The sequence below is a fragment of the Phymastichus coffea genome, unplaced genomic scaffold (assembly GCF_024137745.1).
Source record: "Phymastichus coffea isolate CEN01 unplaced genomic scaffold, Cenicafe_Pcof_1.1 PCOF00097, whole genome shotgun sequence".
Lineage (NCBI taxonomy): Eukaryota > Metazoa > Arthropoda > Insecta > Hymenoptera > Eulophidae > Phymastichus > Phymastichus coffea.
In genome coordinates, this window is record NW_026706908.1 from 410,128 (window position 1) to 434,926 (window position 24,799).

Here is a 24,799-nt window from a genome sequence, read left to right on the forward strand (position 1 = left end):
TGTCCGAGTCCTTTTATTTTTGGTTTGCAGACAGGAGGAGGACACGTGAATGTCCAGGAAATGAGATTGCCGAGGAAAGCGCACTGCTCGGCTGCGTTCGTTTTTTATTTTTATTTCATTCGCTGAGCTTTTACGGTTGCGAATGAGAAATGCTAATGCAATACTGCGGCAATTTTCTGCCGGTCGAATTGAATGGGCGAAAAGAGAAGAGTCTGCCATCAATGTTTCTGGTAATCGCTTTGCCCTGTGCACGCACACATTGTAAATAGCGAAAAGGAAAGGTTGTCGTGAAAGTGAGTATAGATTTCCATAGAACCGCGGAAATGCGCTCTGTCTCTCGAGTTTTATGAATTGCTCGTGTCATGTTTTTCGCGAATTCATGAATTTCAAAGCGGCCTCGCCCGAAATTCCTGCTGACACGCCGATACTGCGTGTGTGCGCGTGTGTGTATGCGTGCTATTGGACTTGTAAATTCTCCAGATATCCTTGTACCAATCCCACGCTATACAGTAAGGCTGCGGGTCACTCGCGTCGGCAGCAATTACCGGACAATTTACAAAGTGGTCCCGGTCGCGCTTGTCTAAAATTTCATAAAAGCCTGGTAAATGAAGACTTCTTGCCTTATAAGAGATCGATAAGCCTCATATATAACGCGTTCGCGAGCTTAATTCGAAAACAGGCAACTTCCCATATAAGAGAGGGAAATTCGCGCTATACAGTAAGGGTATAATTGTATACGCGGGCGAGTTGCTTGCTTGAGCGAGAGAGAGAGAGAGAGAGAGAGAGAGAGAGAGAGAGAACGAGAGAGAGAGAGAGAGAACGAGAGAGAGAGAATGGCAAGGTAAACAAAACTATGTAAGATTGGCCCATTAATATACATATCTCTCTCTCGCTGTGCTTTGCTTGCTTGGCTGGTGGTGTGAGTAGTCTTGGCCTTAGACTTTGGGGCGCGTTTCTCTGCTGCTGCTGCTGCTGCTGCTGCTGCTGCTGCTGCTGCTGCTGCTACTGCTACTGGGTACACAATGGATATTGAGGCCATAATTTACGGCTGATTGTTACCCTCTCTCTCTCTCTCTCTCTCTCTTGAGCAAAGCCAATCTATGGATTCCTCAAACCCCGCCCTGACCACCGCGAGGCGCGCGCGTTCCTAACGACCGTCTTGAATTCGTATTAAACCGATCGCTAAGTACCATACCCTTCTCCCTTACCTTCTATGTGCTCTCTGTGTGTGCAAGCATGATGGACTATATATATAGCTTTTGGAATTTTGGTTCATATGCTGCCTCGGCAATTTATTAAGGTCGATCTCCGAGCTTTCTTCACGTTGATTATTGATGAGTGATTTGGCTCACAACTTGTCGCATAAACAACGGCAAAATTTGAAAATTGATTCATTAATTCGGCATGAAAAAGAGCGAGGTGAACAACCGCGCGATTTGCCATTTGGATAATGCAAGTTGGAGCCTAAAGAGCAAAGAAAGTTGCGGATCAATAAGCGCGAGCAAACGAAACATACACATAAAGGGTAGAGCAAACATTAAAAGCCATCGCAGGCAGGTCATAACCTCTTGCGCTCTTGTAAATTAATTAGGAGTAAGAGCCGAGGCGGCAGTTAGTCCAGACAAGTCTTCTGCCGAAGGTCAGAGAGTGTAGTCGCGGAGATACAGTTGTAACACAAGGGGAAGGGCTACTGTAGGGTTGGAGAGTCTGCGGGGCTCGCACGATCGGGCCACTTATACATCGCTCTCTCTCTCTCTCTCTCTCCTCGCCGAACGATGATAACGCACTAATCCACCTCGACCCCGAGAGTGAGTGAGAGGGGGGGGGGGGGAAGAGAGAGAGAGAGAGAGAGAGAGAGAGAGAGAGAGAAGACCCAACTCAAAGAGGATGAGACTGCGCCAAGATCCTTGTACGAATCGCGTGTGTGTGAAGTTTGCTGAGTTGTCGACGGGTTGTTGGAAATGTTTTTTAAGTGTTTTTATGATTGATAATTTCAAGGAAAATGCATACAGAAAACAAGCTTAAATGAAGGATAATAATGAATGGATTGGTGATATAATCTGATAGTGACGTATCTTCACTGCTAATTCTACAGACTCAACCATCAACCGAGTTCAATTCACCATTATGAAGTATATATAATTTAAAAAAAAATCATACTATTGGCGTCATTATTGTAACGTTACGCAAGAATTGAGTAGTGCACAATGCACCTACACGCATACAACCACTTCACGGAAGGTAATAGGCGTTTGCATTAATAATTCAATCTTCGCGTTCGACCTGAAAAATTTATTTTTATTCGCATTCTACGTGCGCGCGCGTACAGTGCCTGACGTCAAGCGCGCATTTCCCGCGGCAGGTAAAACCTTCGCCGCTGCATTCCGGCCGGAGGCACGTATGCGCATACGCGAATTACACGCGGCGTGCACCACAACGGTAAATTTATCGAAATTCGAAAATAGTCGCGATTTAATTATGCAAACTTGGCCTAGCACGCGACGCGCGCTCGCGGGCTCGAATACTTGGCAAATTTTTGCATCGCTCTTTCTCTCTCTCCTCTCGTAGGCTTCAGATTGAACACCGGCGCACACAATATCGTATTTATTACTTTTGATTTTAGATGATGAGTGGCATTTTGCTTTGTATATCCGATGATATTTTTGAAGTGCATCGCGCACACGTGAAATTCGCACATTTCGAAATACATTGTCAAAGGGCATCAATGATTTCGAGAGTAATCAATCAGTAAAATGCTTTTTGGTATTTTGGGAGCGACAAAGCAAAACATTGATTATGAAATTGTTTCGAAAGGCCAATTCACGATTATATCTGCTATGATACGGAGGGAGAAATTTCAATCATTTGATGTCAAAATCACAAGCACTAATTGTCTTGAAGCATCATACGTTTTTATGGTGAAGGGTCATCGAAGCTTCTGTGTAATTGTTATTACGTATACTGAGCAATCTGATTAAATCTGCGCTTGATTGTAATCGAAACTTGATTAATTCCGACTCGTAGCTCCAACGCATAACGAAATTGTATAATGATTTGGCTTGCAAGATTTTCCATTGGTTGCGTAAATATAAACATAATAGAGCATATTACAAACGTTATTCGTAATCAGAAGTCTTATACAAGATACAGATGAGTCGGTACCCCCTCTCCCCTCCGTCATTCGAACGCAAAACATTTATCGCGCGGCGTCGCGCTAATAATACCTCGCCTCGCCCTTCCTCAGTCTGACGCGCGCGCAAAACCGCATCATGAAACTTGACAGTGGAAGTACATAAGTCGCTAATATAAATGGACATCGACTCATCTCTCTGCGAAACTCCTTGCGGCGGCCAGGATCTATGCTTGCCATTTCTCATTGACACAAACGCACACAACGTGGTAGGCAAACAATATCAGCTCTCCCCGAACTCCATAGCTGCTAAAAAGCTCGACAGGTTGATCAAAGTTAGCGACGGCCCTCGAGGAATGTCACGCGTTCATGAAGCTCCCCTACTCGAACGATGATGTATAACTGCACGAGTGATATATGTACAGGGTAGGCAGTTTCCTGTGGTTCTCTAGAACGAGGAATTTTTACGCTTCTCTACGCGTACTTTTTTTTTATTGTAGGGTAAATTTTACGATGTATCTGACTTGGTGCGCTAACAATATTTCTTTATTCCAGATTTCATGGCATTACTTAGCACGAGCGCACGTAAACGGCTGAGCTGCGTGAACATGGCTTGAGATTTGATACCGAGACATTGAATGTAAGCTGCCCTTGGGGACCTTGTTAGCTCACTTCGCTCGAGTGATTATCCACCACGTGAAAAAAAAGGGATAGAAAATTCTTTGTATCTTTTATACGTATGTTTATGTGTTGCTTAAAGTCATGCGACGTTGTATAAGCCGGAACGAGTTACAACGAGGCGAAGAAAACATTTTTTTTTTTTGGGTTGCGAAAATACATAATGCGGTTTGACTAGTGGCTAGAGAATTTTCATGTTCTGTAGGATCGAAATTAATAATATAAGATTTCCAATATCACCCGATTCAATTACTAAATTGAAATCCAACAATAGCTATATAAGTAATAATAAAGAAAGATGTCTGAATTTTGAATTTATGAAATCCAAGTTACTCGGTGGAAGATATATAGCAAAGAGAGAAAGAAAATGCCCTTTACACATGCGTCCACCAGACGAATAAAAAATAAAAAGAATTCCGTACATAGGGGTGAAGTGAAGTAAAAGAGTTGAGATAATTACGCTATATCAATTTCAAGCGCGCGTACGTCGTGCTGTTTTGACGCGGCGGCGACAGAAAAGAAAGGAGGAGAGAGCTTTGAGCTTCTTTTTTTCTTTTCCAAAGGTAGTGGTCAGTTTGTTGTCAAGGTATTGTCTCGCTTTACGAAATAATCGTCCACAAGCTTAATGGGCTATGAAGAACCGATATCGAAATAACTCAAGCGTGTGCTGGTGGTCATTCTGAAAACAAAATGCTCCCCCTCTATTAGTTCCACGGAAAAAAGCTTTTGTGTGTCTATGAGGTGACGGCGATTCTTTTCTGACCCGACATTGCTTATTTTATCAGTTGAGTGGACAACACTGAATAGCAAAATAAATATTGTCGTCTTCACAGTGAGAAGAAAATGGCTGAAAATGAGAAATAGACATTATCGAACAAATAAAATATGTATTTTTCTACTAGCAAAATTCACCGCACTCCTTAATACTCGCTTGGTACTTCATATGTCCATTTATTCTTTGCATAATCCAAGTTTTCCTTATTTGAAAAGATGGTTGTTTTTATTTTCATCAAACAAACTTGTCTGAATTTTAAAAGATATATTGAATTAAGAAAGATTCTTTTAAAAATTCATCGATTAAAAACCGTAATCAGCGAATTCTCACTATTTTGCTTATTCAAGGATAAAAACTAAATTTTATTATTTTAAAAAAAAGACAATCAAATTTCTAGATATTTCAATAAATATATCATTAATCTGAAAATTATCACAATGAAATTCTGAGTATTGACGTTAAAAAATAAAGCAAAATTGCTTCACAATTAAGAAATCTTAAATTAAACATTGAAAACTAGAGCAGATTTACGCGAAATCGTCCAAAATATGGAAACAGCTAAAATCAAAGCAATTCGAGAGATACGGAGTTTCCTTGTATCATAAATGAAGCATGCATATTTTGGCTGCGCTCAAAATTCACGCTCTCTCTCTCTCTCTCCTTGATCAATCAATAAATAATTTGAAACGTTTTCTCGGTAAAGGATTAGTGTGGAGGAGGTCGTTACACTCGCTCGTTCGCGGAAACGCATCTAAAAATACATATATGCCTGCCCATGAACGCGCAAAAAAAAGCAAGACTTGTATTTACGTTTTGTCATATCGACCAGAAAATATGCCTCTCGGTATCAGAAATATACATTGACACACAGGCAGAGGCATAGAAAATTAACAAGAGCGGCTGATCGATTTGCACGTCATTCCATCTCTCCCTCCTGATGACGTTGGGGATATATGTACAAGACGATGATGACAAAGATATGACATTCTCGATGATTTCGTTGGATGATAATGGATTAACAATCGAGCTATGGCAGAACAAAGCACGAATCGTTTCATATCGACTTTTTTCTGATGTAAAAAGGTGGATAAAATTGCAAATCAAATATATTGTTCGCGGACGACTTATCGTTCTATAAATAAATATTCGTAGCGCAAAGTGGCTCAACGCTATTTTATAAAAAAGACGCCTCGAAACGCGAGCTAACGACGTTACATTCTTATCGAATCCAAATAACAATATTTCGCGTGTAACCTCAAAATCTAAAACCTCAATTTTCCTTATCCTCCGAATATATCGATCCTGAAACTCTAATCACTCAATAAACTGCATTCTCTCTTTGCCGCTATTACCTAATACATGTAAATTCGAAGGAGAAAGGAGAAAAAGCCGATGCTAGAGCTCGATAGGCCTAATAACAGTCGACCGATAAAATATCGAGTGCAACCGGCCGAAAAAGAAATAAGACGAAGAAGACGATGCCTGCAGGTGCAACCGATCGTCTGCGGCGAGTAATTACAGCCGATAAGTCACACAGAACTTACTCCCCCGCTGACTCTTTGCAACTCGATCGCGTGCCCATCGCCCATCATATCCCCCCACAGACTCACTCTATCTCACTCTTTTTCTTAGCGGACGAGAGGGGGTAGAGGTGCGGGATAGAAACTCCATGGTGCTGCAAAAACCCTTCTCCTCTCGACTTTTAACAGTAAATGCTGTATTTTGGAGTCTCCTTTCGATGGTGTTTTTGTCTAATTTTCGGGATCGAATGGCTCGGCTTCGCGGAAAGAAAATGCTAGGATCACCTTGTACACGTTCAGCGGAATGAACGAATAATATGACCTGGTATCAACCAAGGGACGTAAGAGCGTAACAGTGAATATGACGAAACGAATCGCTGTCCGCGACGTTGTTATTGAACGAGCAGTCGCGTTTCCGCGAGCGGTAAGCGCGAGCGAGGAAGGCCATCGCAAGCGCGCGCGCAAGCTCGTGGACACGGTCATTATGATCTTGAGGGAAATAGCACGGGCAGCGTCCGCACCCTCTCTCCAAACAATACCACGCTGAACTTGCCCGCGCGTCCGAGGCTTTAGCGTGTGAAAATTTTTCAATTTTGCCCCTCGTGCGTTATGAAACGACGACGGACAGCAGCCCTTTTCACCGGAGTCTCGAGTGCAGCTCACGAGAGGCGAGTGCACAATGCCCGCCTGCAGCTCTATATTTATTGCATAAGCCAGACACCGTCGTGCTTAGTTTATATCGGAGCGTCGGATTGTCCAGGGGGGAGGGGGCGTGGCATGACGCGCGACCGTTGGAAATTAAGAGGCAAGACTGATCAATTCTTCGTCGTGGCTATTGCGATTGTTCTGTATTCAGATACACGCACACCTGAAATAGCAATGAAGTTAGGAATCGATTGACACGCCCGCAGTGTTTATTTCCAAGAAATGTGTGAGCTTGCTTTCCAGAAATCCTTTCGTAAGCAACCAACGTCCTTCGACACACGAAAGCTTCGTAGACGACAGGCCAAAGAGACCCGAAGAGTTTTCTCCTTATTCTTTGTTGTTGCTTCTGGCCAAATAGTTTCTAGGAATATGTCGCAGCAAATGCTAATACATATACTCACAATGCACGATGTAGTGCATATGGGGATACGTCGATAACGATGTAGCGTGAGCACTATTATAAAAAAAAATACTGAAGTAGCACTTTGTCAGGAGCTTGATCGAGAATGGATTTATTCTTCGATAAATATTTTGTGAAATTTCACCATTCGATCTTTTTCATTTTGCAATCTACATCATCGGTGTGATAAAATGAATGGTCAATTAAAACATTTCACTTATAAAAGAGAAACAAACGTAGCATCAACATACGTCCAACGTGATAAAATTACAAGTATAAAACATATCTTAAACGAAAAACATTTGTCTGTTCGACCCACAGCACACAATAGTTATAAATAATTATCGCGAATGACTGCCTGCATTTGGGTTTCGTCTTTAAGCGCGGCGACCTTCGATTATAAGTCGCGGAAAGACTTGACGCAAGCACAATAGAAATAAGCACTACGTACGTAGGTAAATAGCATCTGGCGTAAGAGAATACACGCGCACATGTAGAAATGATAAATGAGAATGTATGTGATCTATGGCTCGACAAATGAGATACTGTTTATAGTTACATTATGTCGCAGGCAAATCTCAGGATCGATGAACGCAAAAGACTTTCTGCGCTGCTGGATATTTCTGATTTTGACGATGATACAACTTGAGGATAGCTAGCACCGTATTGTAATTAATCATAACGAACGACTAGTCGATTTTCGCACACAAACATAAGTCAATTCAAATGAAACCACAAATGCATTTGCAAGTCGCGTTAACCTGAATACGGAAAAAAAGCTCAACACCTCGTGCTGGCGGCATTATTACCCCTGCACTCCACTTACGTGCAGCGTTTCGAAGACAAAGTAGTTTTCCGCTGTCGTGTGTGTCCGCGAGCACGTAACCTTTATCAACGGATAAACAACGGCATAAATGATAGGTGGCCTCGACTGCTACTCCTGCGCCACTCAACCCCTTTTCGCACACAACAACAACAACAACAACAATAATGATTAGGGACGATCGATATAAGCAGCGCGGCATGTGCACCGAAAGACGATTGCGTGCACGAGCGATATACTTTGTTGGCCGCGAGCGCGCGCGCGCGACCTGACAATTACCACAACACGAATGCGAAGCAGGCGAGGGGCGAGAATCTTATTGTTGCCCCCTCCCCGTAATTGCTGTTTGTTTCGCGTTGATGTTTCGGCGTTGGGTTTTATGCTCGTGCACGATTCCGGTAGCACCGTAAATCTCGCGGAGAAATCGAACGAACTAGGACGAATCTCCCTGCTATGGCTGAAACGTAGCGCCACTAATCGCGAAACGAGTTTCAGTGAGATATGTTATTCGCGAATAAAGCAGATCGTCTGTTAATACTTAATTGAGTCGGCGCTAAAAAGGCTTAAAAGAGTGCCCGTTATGAAAAGTATCTGGGAACACATCGGCGGATGAGGCACCGAGCGAGCAAATCTCTTAATGGTTTATGCAATATCACCCTGTAATTTGCTTGCCAGTTTACCGTACGATACATCGAAAACCTCAAGTACGACCATTTTTCTCGCTGCAGAGATGACATACCGATGTACATACCGATGTACAGTCAGGCAACATTGACAACAGCACTGTTTTTCATATTATACATTCAAATTTGCCGTAGACTCTCTATCCTCTCGTGAAAACGAAAAGAAAAAAAAAAAAAGAAAAAGAAGGACAAAGCTCTCTCATGGCAGTACTTTGATGTGCCTCAAAAAGACAAATACGGCGCTGCCGCGCGAGTAAAAATGCCTAAACTGTGACGCTCTATTTTTCTTTCTCCGCGCGCTGCTCTCGTCTGCTGCTCTCGTATGCAAAGTGGCGCGTCTTCCATTTGCCATTCGCGGAGCGCGCATTATGCGCGCGTGTTTCGCCGCTGCCACGGCTGGGGCCGCCGGTGTTTACGTTCGAGATAAAGCGCGGAACAAACAGCAGCGCGATCGCACAATTGTCGGCGCGGCCCTTAATGTATTCCTGCGGCTATCCTCACTTCGAACTTTGCCGGCGCGCGCGTACGTCTCTGGGCGAGAGAGGAGCCAAGTGGGGAAGTTCGTGTACATATATATATGTATATACATATATATGTACGCGCCTCTGGACACTAGCATGAATTTGAAGCGCATTGAGAAGGTCTGCTGCTGTTATGCTACGATGATAAAGATCCTGAAATGACTGTACAGCGAATTCGAGAATTTGGAAGGAGGGCTTCGAAAGCGTTACTCGAATAATTCAATTTTATTACTTGCGTCGAAGAACTACTGGATTCAGAAAGACCGAGCCTCGCAATCAGAAGTGGACAAGCTGCAAAGGTTCTTGAATTTGTCGTGCGCTCGCAACAAAAAGTTTTTACGTCTCGAATTCTTTCAACGAAACTATTCTCAACTAGGAGTAATAATATTTACGGAAGGAAAATAAAGTGGCTATGCGAAGTTCAAGCGAGACGGTGACGAAAATCCTTGGCAAAATATCCGTCAGCATAATTCAAGCTTGGTGACAGAGAATGGCGAAAAAAAGAAATACGAAAAAAAGAGAGAAAGCCAAATAGAGAGCGAAATGAAGCGTCCGTACGTCGAGGGAGAAACTTAAACTCGACCGTAGGGTGGGTTGTCGGAGTTATACGTGTTTGCGCATATTTCTCGCAATATTCCCTGTTTATCTCTATTGTCCCCCTGCCTGTTTATCCAGAGGTTCGTTTCGCGCCTGGACACTTTTTTTTCTCGCTCTCGGGGGGAGGGTAGATGTTTGAAGATTATAATTACAATTACGCTGGCAAATATGGCGATGAATTATGGACTCGAGCGTGGAAGCTTATTGATGATTTTTATTTGAATTGATGGAGATGAATATTGTGAGTTGTACTGTTAGTACGTTATGATCGATTATGGAATGAATTACGTACTATCAGCTCATACAATATGTCATCGGCGAGCATAGGCAATGTGTAATATAATTTTAACTTGTTCAAGAAAAATTCTTTGATTCGATATATCCTTATCCTGTTATTTTTGTCATAATCTAATCTCTAATGTACACGTAACATTGTGATGTACTTTATTCGACGTTGTTCTACATGAATTATTGAAATTTAATAAATATTACAGTCTTTGCTACTCTGTTCGTTTAAAAAATTGTACATTGCACCTGAAAAAGCAAATATCCAATACGGAAAATTCAATCTAACGTGGCAACATCTAAGTCTTAATCTGCATAGCCCATACCTGAGCGCGCGTGGTCAGTAGCAGCAGCAGCATCGTCGTCCGTCAAAAAGCGCAGCCGTGGAAAATAATTTCCCTTGAGGGAGATCGCACAGTCAATGTACGCGAGTGCGGAGACGACGTTGTAGCCCATCTCCCACGATCGATTATTATCTTTCCAATTTGCATGGCGAGCGTACCCTTCCATCGAGCACTTTTTTTCCTCTATCTCTCTCTCTCTCTCCTCGTGTGCGAAACGTGTTTGGCCATCGCGAGGAGCGTTGATGGGAAAAAGCGCGCGAGAAGTGTGCAAGGGGTGAAACATATTTCTAGAGAGGGTTGAGTGCCACCTTTTTTTGTGAGTTCCTTTTTTCTTTCTTTTTCTTTTTCTTTTTTTGAGGAAGATGGCAGTGTTGGCTATTATTTTGCGGAATACTCGAATGGAGTAGTCAATGAATAAAAATATTTATCCTTTCTCGGTCTAACGCGCAACTTTGACTTAAAACACATAATTTTTCTCTTCCAACGTTTTTCCAATTCTAAAAAAATTTTTGTATTACCCCAAACCTTCGTCGTCACAGCTTCAAATCATAAAAGGCAGGCTATACCCCAACGCAACGTCATTTTCATTTCCCATAAGCGCAGGAAAAGGGATGAAAAAATGAAACGTGAAAAACAATCGGTAGAGCGGTAGCTCATTTTTCCGGCGAGGTGCTCGGCCTGTTTGTCTTTCCGTGGATTCCTCGTCAAATATCTCGCGCTCACGCGCGAACGCGATGTAATTGAGCAAACGCATTCCGCCGGGCGATTTCTCTTTTTCTCGCTCGCCCCACGTCGTCGCTTACGAATTTCTCTCTCTCTCTCTCCCTTTTCTGTTTCTCTTTATTTTTGTCTGCTACGGTGGATTTGCTTCTCTTCATCTACGCCCGACTGCCTACTTTTACGTCTGTTATGAGCTTTCATGCGCGTTTTGCCATAAGATTTAGTGCTTCTGATTTGCATGCATGCTCAGTATTCATCGAACAGTGAATCATAGTTATTTTTAGATGCACAAACATATTGAGAAACTTTGGAGCAAATATTCCACATAATTGTTTATGTATGAGCTTTGTGTAAGTAACATAGTTATCGATTTTTAAGGTTCTAATCGTCAAATCAATCTTACACTGTAAAAAGTATTATGTTTGTGAAACAAAGTAAGTTATTTAAAGACAAACTCCTAATACTGAGAAATTTTCTATTTTTTTCTGAAAAAAGGGACACATTTGCAAAGTGTATATCTTTCGCAAATGTATTCTTCGATACGATTAGCTAATAATTATGGGAAAAAGTTAGTTTACGAATCTACATTAATTGTTACCCTCGAGCAGAAAAAGAAAAGTCATGCTCCTCTCGATATACCGAAAATTCCCTCGTAATCTTGGATCGCGCCTTTGCAAGAAAAAAGTGGCCACAACAAAGCTGCACTCGAGCTTCCTTTTTTTCCCGGGTTTGGAAGCTGCTACTCCTTGGGTTACGGAATCTTTCAGCTTCCCTCCCTTACTTTTCAACGTTGGCCGCGAGAAACTTCCGCAAAAATCTTTGACGCGCCGAGGAATCATTAATAACTTTTAGCTGGCAGATTTCGCGCTTACTAATCCGCAAGCTCTCTCTCTCTCTCTCTCTCTCTCTCTCTCTCTCTCTCTCTCTCTCTCTCTCTTACTCCCTCCTCCTTCTCCTTTTCGCTTTAGCTGAGTCGACGGGTCCTTAATGAAAAATCCCGCGCGCGTCTCGATTTTTGCACAGCTTCCCTTCCAATGAAACGCGTGGGATGGGGTTGTAGGTGCTTGATTTTTAACCGCCATTGAGTACCGACACTATTGTTTCTGGATTTTTGAAATTTTATCAGACTATTCCTTTTATTACTGAAGAGAAAATAAGATAGTTGTAGTAAAAGGAATCATAAAAAATTCAACTGGTAAATAGCTGACGTAATTAACACTCATAAAAAGCAGCGGAAACAAGTCAAAAAAATATCTCAAGGAAATTTTCCTCTCTCTCTCTCTCTCTCTCTCTCTCTCTCTCTCGTACTTTTCGCGCTCTCACGCTTTAACTATTAGCAGTTTAGCCTTCTAATTGTACGCGAAATTCCCATCGCGCGCGTCTTTTTGGACGAGAGAGCACGTATAAGAAAGAAAGGGTTGCGAGTTTGCGTCGCTTCATTTCGGCTTGTCGTAGTTTGTTCATTTCCTTGTCGCGCGCACCTAAACGCCCGAGAGATTTTTATAGAACATTTTTTTTTAGTTGTTTAAACTACTGATTTTTTAAGCTTATTTTGCACGCTAAAGACAGGTGATCGAAGTAAAAAATTAACTGCTCTGTTTGTTTATTGGCTAGTTCGAAAGCAATTACATCGGCATGTTATACGTAAAACCCATGCATAAAATTTGTTAGTTAATCGATTTATAACCACGCATGGCTTATTATTATCCATGAATATTTAAGATTCATTTTTTTCATAATACTCAATATCTTAAGAGAATCATCGTATTGTGAAACGGAAAATACAATAATAATAGCCAAGATGACCATTACAAAGATTATTATTATTGCTGTCCATCTCAGCTGTCAACTTGACATGTAGACATCATAGACCCACTGTATAGCATCTATAGCCGCAGACCATCACACATCTACACACATGGCAAAAATCGATTTTCGACCCCTTGAGACTATGTAGAGTAAAAATTGCATAGAGGGGGGGGAGAAAGAGAGAGAGAGAGAAAACACATTCTATGCTGAGCGTTTTTTCATAAATAGCCTTAGTTGCTCTCTCTCGCGGGAGAGGTTTACTATTTTTTTCATGCACGTGGGTTTACAGTATACGTTACACATGTAGTCTTTTGTTTCGCTCTAGATCTGTCGGTCATACGCGCCGAGGTGATACGTCATGCATGTGACACATGACGTAAGATGCCTATATAGTGCTTTATTATTATTATTGTGTCGCGATTTTTCTTTCGGATGACGTGACGTTTACATACACGTGCGTAGAGCGTCATCGAGTCTACTGTGGCTACCTATGTATTTATATACATGAGATTAACGCACACTTCATACTCTTGATGCACTAGGTGATAACACATACTACGATGCACCGTCGTGTAACTATTGCGGCCTAGTCGCAAGATAATTTTTAGCGATGAATAGGCTGAACAGGTTTGTTCAAAACGAAGCTTCATTGCTTATGACATTCATTCATCAAGCAATTTGGTTTTTCGAATGTTTTACGAACATTCGCGAAAATGCAAAAATTGATTTTGATCGACGATTTAAAATCAGACGCAAATCGTGCGCCGTGGGCGAGAAACGTGCATTTCGCTATTTCACATGTGCGGCGCGCGTAAGGAACCGCCTTATTTTCGCGCGTCATCGGGTGCACGCAGATTCGCTCCTAAGAGCGTACGCATATGTACAGTGCACCGCGCCATTTGCGTAAAATATGTACGAGAGAGAAAGGGAATTGCTAACTGATGTTTCATGCGCCGATCTTTCAAACTTGATGGATTTCAGTGTTTCTACGAGGTGTCGACTCTCTTTCCGTGCTTGTTTATGACTGGGTCGTGCATTATCATTCCAAGGAATAATTCAGTGTTGTATAATTCGTGCTTGAGATAATCACAACCGTGATACTTTAGATATCAGTATTATCAAAATGTCAGGGTCAATTATCCAAAGTCGAAATTTATCGACGTATTGATATATTGCCGATGAAGCCTATGCATATTAATCATCGCATTGCATTATGGAATTCAATCTTAATTAGCTGCTAATTTCGTTCGCGCAGCCATTATCTCGGATGCGACGTAACGGAGCATCATGAGCATCGTCCACAACGAATCAGTCGGCTCATAAATAAAGCGCACGCTACACTCGCATCTTACCCCAAATTAATTAGAAATCCAGGTCTAACGGTCACTTAATTTACCTCTGTCCGGCAACGAAACAAAACCAAAAGACAGGCTAACAGATCTCTTCGTTGCCATCTCCAACCTATAAATATAAATAAACGGGCTCGGTGTGCGCGCGTGTGCACAATATATACTATATGTACAATGATTTTTCAAACTAGAAAAGGCCGCGTTGATGCCAATGACCTGGCTTACCGTATGGGCACAAAGTCTCGTCTCGTCTCTCTTTCTTGCAAAGTCAAACTATTCTTAGAGAAGATGCTGGGAGAGAACAAGTATGCCTATGTTAAACGTATGATACCGCCGCTTCGTGCGTGTATTTTGCCCTAATAGCGAGAGGATGTGTACGTGCACGTGCGTGTGCCCGTGTGTTGGACGATTACAGAGGTTGCAATTGTGTGACTAGGTTTGTTGGCAAGCTCTGCCGGATGGGATCATCGAGAGACGAGAGCCTGTGAAATGGGATATAGCGGACGATCATAATCAATTTTGTTTCTAATTTCTCCGCTGATGGATTATGTGAATACTTTTGCTTTGGATTGCAGTCAAATTTTCAAAATAATCATTTGTGTCTTTACTTTTACAGAAGAAAATCAACAATTTTTTTTCGATGTTTTATGCGGAGAACGCCCGTAGTGAATACAATTCCTCAAAAAAATTCCCATTTTTTTAACGAATTGACTGAACAGATTTCCACGAGAGAGATTTCATTTGAGAGGATATGCTTTCGAGATGGTCTCATTCTAATATCAATTTGATGGAACTATAACTTTTAATAATTATATTTTTCATTATAATATTTTTATTGAAATATATTTTAGTGGTCGATTTAACGTCGTATATCGATTAAATGTAAAAATGAAGGAAAACAATCACCCCCGAAAAAAGCGAAAAGTCTTCGAAAGTTTCTTCTATATCCTCGGTTAATAAATTTGCCATCCCCTCACACGGCTTCTTGCATGCATTCATCTAATTGTGCGAAAGTATTCGACAGGCCAATTTTATGCAACTCTGCGCTCGGTGCAGCGTGGCGAAAAGTTAGCGTAGGCGAAACTTAAAAGTGAGAGAGAGAAAATCGTGGCGCGAACATCAGTCTTTCAGGATCTCGACACGTAAACACGTTTACACGATATATATCCCTCTGTGCCGGAGAGGGAGGGAGGGGGGGGAGGAAGAACCTAAAGGTGCGAGACCGTAAAACACGCGCGCGCATATAGCTATCGGGACACGCAACCGTTTCGTTCGCCCGATTAACACGCCGATGAAACACACATGTACACATTTATAAATGGTGGACCAAAAAAGTTTTTTTTTAATTTTTCTTATTTGTAATTGATGAATTTGTGAAGAAATTTTCACTTAATTAAAAATTTCTCAAGCTCCTTGAATTTCTACTTTGCATATACATAGAAAAAAAGCGATGGTCTTAAGACGTGAAATATATTTTTTATTCATAGCCAAAAATTGTTTTATTTAAAAATGGCTGTCATTTCATTCATCGAAAATAAGTACAAAAGTTTCTTTCTTTTGAAAACCTACATGAATTAAGAAATGATTTCATACAACAAAATAAAGTTTTTATTTTGTTTATTTTTAAATAAAGAAAATCAACGATCAAAAATACAAAGTGAAATATTTTTTGTTGTAGTATACATAATTAATTATTCATACATAATTATTCTTCATATTCTTGTTTTTGAAAATTCTTACACATACCGTGTTACGTATAAACCGTTTGTAGTGCGAAACTTCTTACACCCACAATAGAAAAGTTGATCATTCATACGTTTGTATATCGCGGAAGTAGACTATAATAATAACAAGGTTCGTTGTAACAATGTGAATTTCAAATCCACACACATAGACGGCTAATTAAAACAATTGAATTCACGACAAGTTGTTACTTCTTTTTTTTCCAAATTGCAAACAGACACGATATAACATTGTCCGAAGCAAGGAGAAAGTCTGTGGGTTTTGAAACCACAATTAACCGGCTAACAAAGGCGTGTAGTTCAATTTGATTATTTATCAGACTTGCAATGTTGCAAAACCTACTTTTACTACGGAAGAAGAAGCTTGCATCAACGCCGTTTCCTCATCAGAAATTTAGCAGGTCTATAATTCTTTATTGCCATGTTTAGTAACACGTAGAAAATTTCAAAATTAATATATTTGCTGAAATATTTCAATTAGCACAAGTTGTTGACGAAATGATGAATGTAAAATTTGATCGAAAAAAAATTAGTATCAGATTTCGTATTCAATAATATTTATTAGCGTTACGTTAAATAGCAATCAGCAGCAGTGATATTTAAATGGCTATTAAGAGCAGCACTTGAGAAGGCGGCTGTCATTAATTAAAACACCACGACAGAGAAATATCAACAAATTATGCCGCAACCAAACTTTTATTATATTACACGTAACACGTGCAATATAGTGCACAGGATGCTCATTAATGGATAAACCAGCGTTAGTTGGAAACAATGCATCGAAATCGCAGAGCCGCAGGAAAAAGAAAGGTGTAACACGCGCGCGCATTCTTTACGGGATTCGCGCGCGGAACCCTCTTATCGGCTCATAAATCACGGGGGCAGCAGCTCGCACGCGAACGCATCGTTGCAAGTCAGCGAGTGCGCGCGCTAGAGGCGCCTTTTCCGAATGCACGCGCCACCGCCGTCGACGACGCCTCGCCGTATCGAGCAACCAAATTCTTAATCGAGCTCGCGCGCGCATGCTAATTTCTCTCGCTTGGTTTCTTGTTTACTCGCGTGCTGCAGCTAATTGCGTGCGCGCGGCTATTATTGGAATGAGTTATTGATATTATATAAGTCGACTGTTACATGTCGAACGAAATCTACTCAGCAGATTTGCATAGGAAAGGTTTTTTCCGCGCGACTTTGACAATTTTATTCTGTAATGCTCTTTTCTTTTTCACTGAATTGTGCCTAACGCGCAAAGAAACAATTTCAAATGCCATTGCGTAATCGCAAAAATAAAAAGAATTAAACATAAGTGTTTTGCAAATAGCCAAGAAAGCAACGAAGTAGAAAGCACATAAGAGGTCGTAGCAAGCTCAAGTCAACGTCCCCTGTTTAAATAGCATTTCGAGGTTTGCTTGCTGCTCTCCCGATATTCCCCAAGACGGCAGGCTAATTCGGTAAAGCAAAACCGTAACGGGTTATAAGCTCGAACAATCCAAGGTGTTTCTCTCTCTCTCTCTCTCTCTCTCTCGCTCGTTCTTGCCGGCGCCTCTGTTTCCGCAACTTTATATACGTATACAGAGACAGCGAAGAGAAGCGAACAGAAGGGTTGTGTCCGGGCGGGAAATAACTTTCTTACCTACTTATGGCTTCATCTCCTGAGGGCAACTGACGAGACGTCGTGCTTCTACTCTCTCTCTCTCTCTCTCTCGCTCTCGTTTCCTATCGAAATTTATTATACAAAGTGACAAGAGGCGTAATTAGATTTTTCCGGTTGCAGAATCCGTTCGTTTGAAAAATTATCCTTCCATCATGATCTTCTTCGTCCTCTTTTTCGTCGACTTGAGCCTTCATTATTCTTTTTATTTTACTAATGCGCGATTAATATCCTTTAAGGATGCGCTTTCGGGTGATTTTTCTTAATCTAACCGGACGATGGATTTTAATTTTGCTTGTGGATGCGACATTGAAGCTTATTAATTTTCGTCCCTTCAGCTTTTTTTGTGATTTTCTAACGAGCTTTTGAACTGCAAAGGACAATTAAGTGATGGCAGTCTATCTTTTTTATTCTCGAAATTCGAAATGACGTGGTACGGATATTTTTATTTGTCGTATAAAATCAATCAATCGCAATAGCAGCAAGCAATTTTCACGGTATAAATTTGAAATTCAAGCAACATATTTATACCTTGACAAAGTTGACGACACCGATACATCCTTATCTCGCACGGCCTTTTGGCGTGTACACAAGCAGGTCGTCTCTCTCCGATACTCTCTCAAGAGACCCTCGCTGCATATATACAAGTCGAGCCCCTCTCACGTTCACCACTTTGCTTTGCATATACACGGGCGCCGAAACGGGAAACGGCCTTGTATAGCCGACCGGCCAAGTTTTTAGGCGGCCGTGGCAGTGCACACATTTTTTTATAGGGATTTGCGATGACACGTGCTTGCATTTCATGCCGTGGATTTGATGATATCGGCGATCTTCGCTGTTAAGTGTAGTATCTCTGGCTCATTTTTTCCCGTCTAAATATATATTTTAGATTAACTTAAGATTTATTGTTTCTTTTTGGCATTTTTTTACTTACATATACTTCGTATATTTGGTATTAAAAATGCCTCCACTTTTGTATTAAAATCTAATGAATTATTGAGAAATGGGCCGCTTATTCAAAAGTGTAGTATGAATTTCAAATTGGTTGATCTTTTAAAAAAATTAAAAAGTGTTATATTTTTACTTCGGAGTCTTTCAAAAATTGAAGACACAATATGATTAATCAACATAATTGTTTATTACTTTTTCAGATGGTAAATGTGTATGCGACATTTTCATTATTTCTAGAAAATATTAAATTGTTATAATATTCATCATGCAGCTGACTTCTTAATCAAATATTGTTTTATAATTAAATAAAATATTGAAATTGCACCTTTAAAGTATTGGTTAATTATCTTAAACAGCTGAAACACCAAAACTGCGATTTAGAGAAAAGTGTAAGAAAAAGTTCTGAAATCATATATTAAAAGTATTTTTGAAACTTAACTCGGTTCACAAGCACATCGAGAAAAACATAACGCGAAAGTGCAGCTACGATTTGTAATTCCAGGACCAAATCGGGCAATATACCTCTTGGTCTTATCTCCCCATCAAGCGCTTATGAATTAGACGCGCGCGTAGCAAAACCCGTACTGAGTCGTAAAGCGTCATTGAGAGACGTGAGTCCTTCCAAAAGTGGCGCGCTAAACTGCCTCTGATATCTCCTCAACTGAGGAAGGTCACGTGCTCAAGTCTCTCCTCCTTATCGCTCGAATAAAAAGACAGAGGAGGTAAGTGAAAGGGGAGTAAAAAAGGCAAAAGGGACAGGAGGCGGAGAGAGCGGGGAAGGACACGCGGCGCCATGCATAACAATTAGCTCAGTAGGGAAAATCATGAAAACGGCGCGCAAAACTCGACTTTCAGAGTTGCACGGAGAGGAGGTGGCTCGAGATAACGTTTGCCAACCCTTTTCTCGTTGTCGCGCGCTTGTACGCGAAGCTAAGAAACTCTCTCTCTCTCTCTCTTCTCGTAGCTATTGACGCCAAAAGACTCGTCTCTTTTTTTCCCGTCTTCTCTTTTATTATGCTAATAGTCATGTTGAGACGAGATGAAAGTTCCTTGGGAGGCTGTAATTTCGTGGATTTCGTGTGCTCTCTGATGCTAAATGAGAGCTTGTTTCAAAACCGTCTCGACACGCTTCGTCATTTTCTTTTTAACTCCTTTTTTTCTCCCGAAAGCGCACACTTGCAGACTAATCTATACGGATTACAGATTCGATTTTTCGATTCGGACGATCAATCGAGGGAAATACAGGTGATAGTATTTCTTCCAAAAATTGAAGAAAAAAAAAAAAAAAAAGAAATTGAAATTTTCGGACAAGAAAAAATCAACAAGAAAACCTACAAGCTCCACACACATCTCCATCAAGCTCTGATAATTCTCCTCGGAATACCAAGTAGCTATCGCAGCAATACGTGTAAGAACAGTGTGCATACGTCTTGAATGCGAGGGCGAGCAGAGTCCGGAAATAAGAGGAGTCTGAGGAGGGGTGGAAGGGGCGGGGGTGCAAAAGGGTTGCGCAATCTCTCGAGTCGAGGTGAACACGCACGTACGCCCGCTTTCTCTTAACAATGATTTACAGCGTCTTAGGTCGAAGATCGGTCAAAACCCTTAACGTGCATATCAGCCCACGACCCTCCCCCGCCCCTTCCTTATTATGCCGAGCAAATAATCTTCGTTCTCGAGATGATGTCTCCCATATTGACTTGTGCAAGATCTTGCTTCAGCGTGTCCGCTCTCTTGTTTAATCGAACGCTATGCCTAGTCATACGTTTTCATTTTTATTTTTATTCATTTTATAGTTTTCTCGTCATTAAACAATAAACTTTGCCTGATTATTATTATTTTCATTGCTCTCGAACGAATACGTCCAATCTATTTTCAAGCAAAGGTATGTCTTTCTAATGGCCGATTTCTATTACCATGTAATTTTTTAAATCAACGCGCAATAACCGAAACATTTCGAATGTATCACATGACTCTTAAATCTTTATAAAACTACGTTACAAGTTTTATGATTGGAAGATATTTTTTTGTGATCGAAGTAGAAAAAAAATAGTTGCACCAATGCGTTCGGTAATGAAATTTCAAAGCACGTTAGCAAGAGGAAACGGGGAAAAAACAACACGCGCGTTAGCACAAGAACGCGCTGAAGCGCGAAAGGAGTGCAAAGCCAAAGTAATGCCAGAACTTTATTGCAATAAACAGCGTATGCACCCGTGGCGGCTTACTGCACTCGTGGCCCAAACAGGAAATCCTTCTTCCAGGTATAATTGCACGTGACTCAGTTTGATATTGACTCCTTTGTATTCTCTCTCGTTGTCTCGATCAATTATAACTTAATTGAAGTAATCTCGATCATTGCCAAGTTGCGCAGATTTTATATGGCGTTCGTATATATGATTCGCGGAAGACAAAGAGAAAAAAATTATAATAACAAACATTTTTCACACGATTGCATTTCATTGATGAAAAAGTGGCATTGACGCGAAGTCGTTAGAAAAACAATTCTCAAGCTGCTTACGCGTGTATATCTGTTCACTCTCTCATACACACACGCGCGCGCGCAAACACATACACACACTCAGTCTGTATACTTTGTTATGACATTGTATAGGTGAGAATTTTATTGAAGCTTGAATAACAAATGTTCTTGAATATTCTCAAGTTTTTATTCTACGTTTCGTGCGATTTGCTAGAATCCAACGATATTTGCACTTCGAGACATTGGTGATTTAATAGTTTTTATAGTAATTTACATTTTGATAGATAATAAAGCTATATTTTTTAGCGATCAAATTTAGTAATGCAAAACAACCCGTACCGTTACAATAAATCACAAGCGAATACATTCTAAATTTAGCAATATTCAACGAAAATGCCAAAGACATGTATACGTGCATGCATGTGATCGCGGTCAATCGGTTGTTTATAGTCCTGTTATAAATGGGAAAAACATCGTCATCGAGTTGGTGAGTGTATCAGGCTGCGCGGCATTCTAAAATGCAACACGGTAGAGGGAGAATCTTAGAGGGAAAGAGAGAGGACGTAAACACGTCGAGCCGGTTTCCTCTAGCAATAAAACGAATGTGAAGCAGAAAGAGAGAGAGAGAGAGAGAGAGAGAGAGAGAGAGAGAGAGAGAGAGAGAATGAGACGTTGGTATTAAAAGAAAGATCAAAGAGTTAAAGAGACGAGTGACAGAACCCACAGACGAAAAAAAAAGCATGAAAGGGATGTGGAGAAGAGAATGACAGTTGGAGAATAAAGAAAAGAAAAACATACGCGCGAATTGATTGACTTATATACTGTGAGTTTGTAAGAGCGAATATTCGTTAAAGTCATGTTTTCTCTCCCTATCGAATTGAGCAGTTAAAGATATTATAAGAATGTTGACACTCAACTTTAATCGATCATATGTAAAGCAAGGAAAGAATAAATTGCTAATAGGATTGCACAAAGAAGTTATGACGAATTTAGTTATAAAATTATTATATTGATGTAATATGGACATATAATAATTTGAATTGCAGATTTCCATCTAATTTACCTTTGCATCGTTCGAGTAACATTAAATCGTAATTAGAAAGTAATGTTTCTACATTAAAATAGGATGCACGATTTGTAGATAAATATATATGGAAAGACTATTTCCTCTATGAGTAATCTTTCTTATAGTTTGGTTGCGTTCCCACCAAAGTCACTGACTCAAGCATTTGTCAAAAAATACTGTTCGAAACTTGTTTACATTATAAAATAATAATACTTTTGTTAAACCATAGTGTGGGAGAGTGAAATAATGTTTCGCTGAGAAGATTTATTCATGGTTAGGTTGGAACAAAATTACGATTTAGTTCAATGATTTTTTCATCGTTTATACTTAGCATATTGTTTTTCTTTTTATAAAAATATGAATTTGTGTGCTCGAGCAATACTCCGTTTTCTCGGTAAAATTGTATTGAACTAATAAAAAGTAAATGTAAATCATGAAATAAGTGAAAATATAATCACAGCAGTCATAGCAAAATTTTACAGAAACATTCTTACATGACGATTCGGCATTTAAGATTCGCTTCAACGTGCATACATCTTTACTACTGTGAACGCATTTTGCAAATGATCAAGCGACAAGCAAAACTGCCTACACTAAAAGTTTATTGAATTCCGATGTAAAACACGTGGATAATTCCATCCAGAAATATTTGTTCATTGTACATATACGAAAAAGCGAGCGCACACTCTTGACGCAAGCGAGAACGAAAGGATCGAAAAAGCTTTTCCCGCGAGCTGCTGCTATGCGTTACAACACACGCGGGCATGCAAATTAACTCATTTCGAAGGCTCCCCGGAGCTTTCGCAAAAACTAATCCGCTGGTGACGTTTGTAACAAAGGCGCGCCTACGGGACTCGAACTCTCGCACGTCGTTGCCACGGGCAATAATGAAAATAATATTGTGTTAATCAAAAAACAGGTGACCATCGCACGTGCCGCTCCGTTCGGTGGATCTTTCTCGGTATGTTTTTTTTTCTCTCTCTCTCTCTCTTTGTGCACTCGATGTATACAGACTCTCGCGTGTGATTTCGATTAACTGCTACACTTTTATTTACTCGTGGTCGTACGTAAAGCGCGAACTGTAATGTTTTTCATTCAAATTTATGAAAATGCGAAAATTAGTTGGATAATAAACAGGTGCTGCTGCTTGAGTATTTTTCTAATCTTCGCAAGCTATTAACGAAATTGAAAAAAAAAGGAATTGTTATGTAAATTGCAAAAGTCCAACACTTACGTGACACAAACCAAGATCAGTTAATTCGAATTTAGTCATATGACTCACCTGCAACACAAAATTAATAGTTCATTGGTTAATCATAAACACGAATTCACGAACATAACGAAAAGAAGCGCAGATCGAACATAGAAAAAAGCTCGATGACGCGGTATACGAAACTGTTAAAAAAGCGATTCACAGCCACCAATCGAATATTCAAACGGCTAACATGGCTGCAAATGCACACGTGTGCATCGCGCTTTATACTTTCGCTTTCATTCGTCTCGCGCTCTACTGCTATCATACGTCACACGCGACGCAGTTATTGCATTATTCGCGTTTCGCGAAAAACTAATCTTTATTCCATACGCGCTCTGATCTTTATTTGTCAATGTATCGGCTGTTAAACCGCTCATTGTACTTGTTGATTTGTTTCGGCTAACATATGTATTGAGAAGTAGCTGTGAGCCTGCAGCGTAGGTCTATTGATTCCGATAGTTTTTTATTTCTTATAGATTTATTATTACAAAACTTAATTATATCAAAATAATAAGCATCAATTACGATTTCTTGATTCACATAAACTCTACAAAGCCACTTTTTTCCTACCACGAGTTTAACTGAAATTTAAAACCTGGACACCTTCATAATCACAATATTATACATTATGCTCGCATTAAATTTTCTCGTGTTAGCGCGCACACGAAAGCGAAAAAAAATGTGGGTCCCGCTTGTGAAAAAAACGTAATATACACTCGGGCATTCGTGCCTGGAAACTGTTTATTATAGAGGCGTGTAGTCCAAACGCTTGTTGCTTGTCTCGCTTAATCGCGTGGATTACTGGCGACGGTGCATCAGATTTGATTAGACTAATTAACTGGGATATACATTTTGCATTTGTCATGCTAGCGGGCATTTTTTTTATTTTTGTTTTCAGGTAGCTAATTAGTTTTCCTCTACGAGGGAATACATCGACAACTCTTGTAATTTTTTTTCATGATAATGAACATTTTATGAAACCATTATAACTGTACAAAAAACACTAGGTACGACCGTATTTTATTATGTCCTGCATCATACAAGTAATTTGAAAAAAAAATCAAAGGATCTAATCATATTTATTGCTTTTCAACGCGAGTAAAAAAAAACTATTATTCTCAACGCGTCATTAACGGAATCAGTTTTTTATTTTTTTTTTTTCGTTCAAATGCGATTGCCTTATACGAAAATAAGACGACTTGCAATTATTAAGAATCGCACAAAGACGCATTGTCCCTCGATGAATTATGAAAATAAGAAAAAAACACGAACTAGAGCGCACGATAAATAAAAAGCGATACTTCTACGAATCACAAAGTAGA

The 24,799-nt window shown here is 40.3% G+C and overlaps 1 protein-coding gene across 13 annotated transcripts in view; it reads right to left on the bottom strand.

Moving 5' to 3' along the window:
- Positions 1 to 24,799, bottom strand: part of LOC131669845 (forkhead box protein P1) — a 203,407-nt gene that overhangs the window by 139,768 nt on the left and 38,840 nt on the right. Inside the window, exon 1 of one of the 13 annotated variants that reach the window (XM_058945026.1) lies at positions 18,261 to 18,377. The exons of the other annotated variants lie outside the window; for them this stretch is intronic. The gene's annotated coding sequence lies outside the window, so the exon portion shown is untranslated. Of the gene's footprint in view, positions 1 to 18,260; positions 18,378 to 24,799 lie in introns of those variants that run through there. 13 annotated transcript variants of the gene reach the window in all.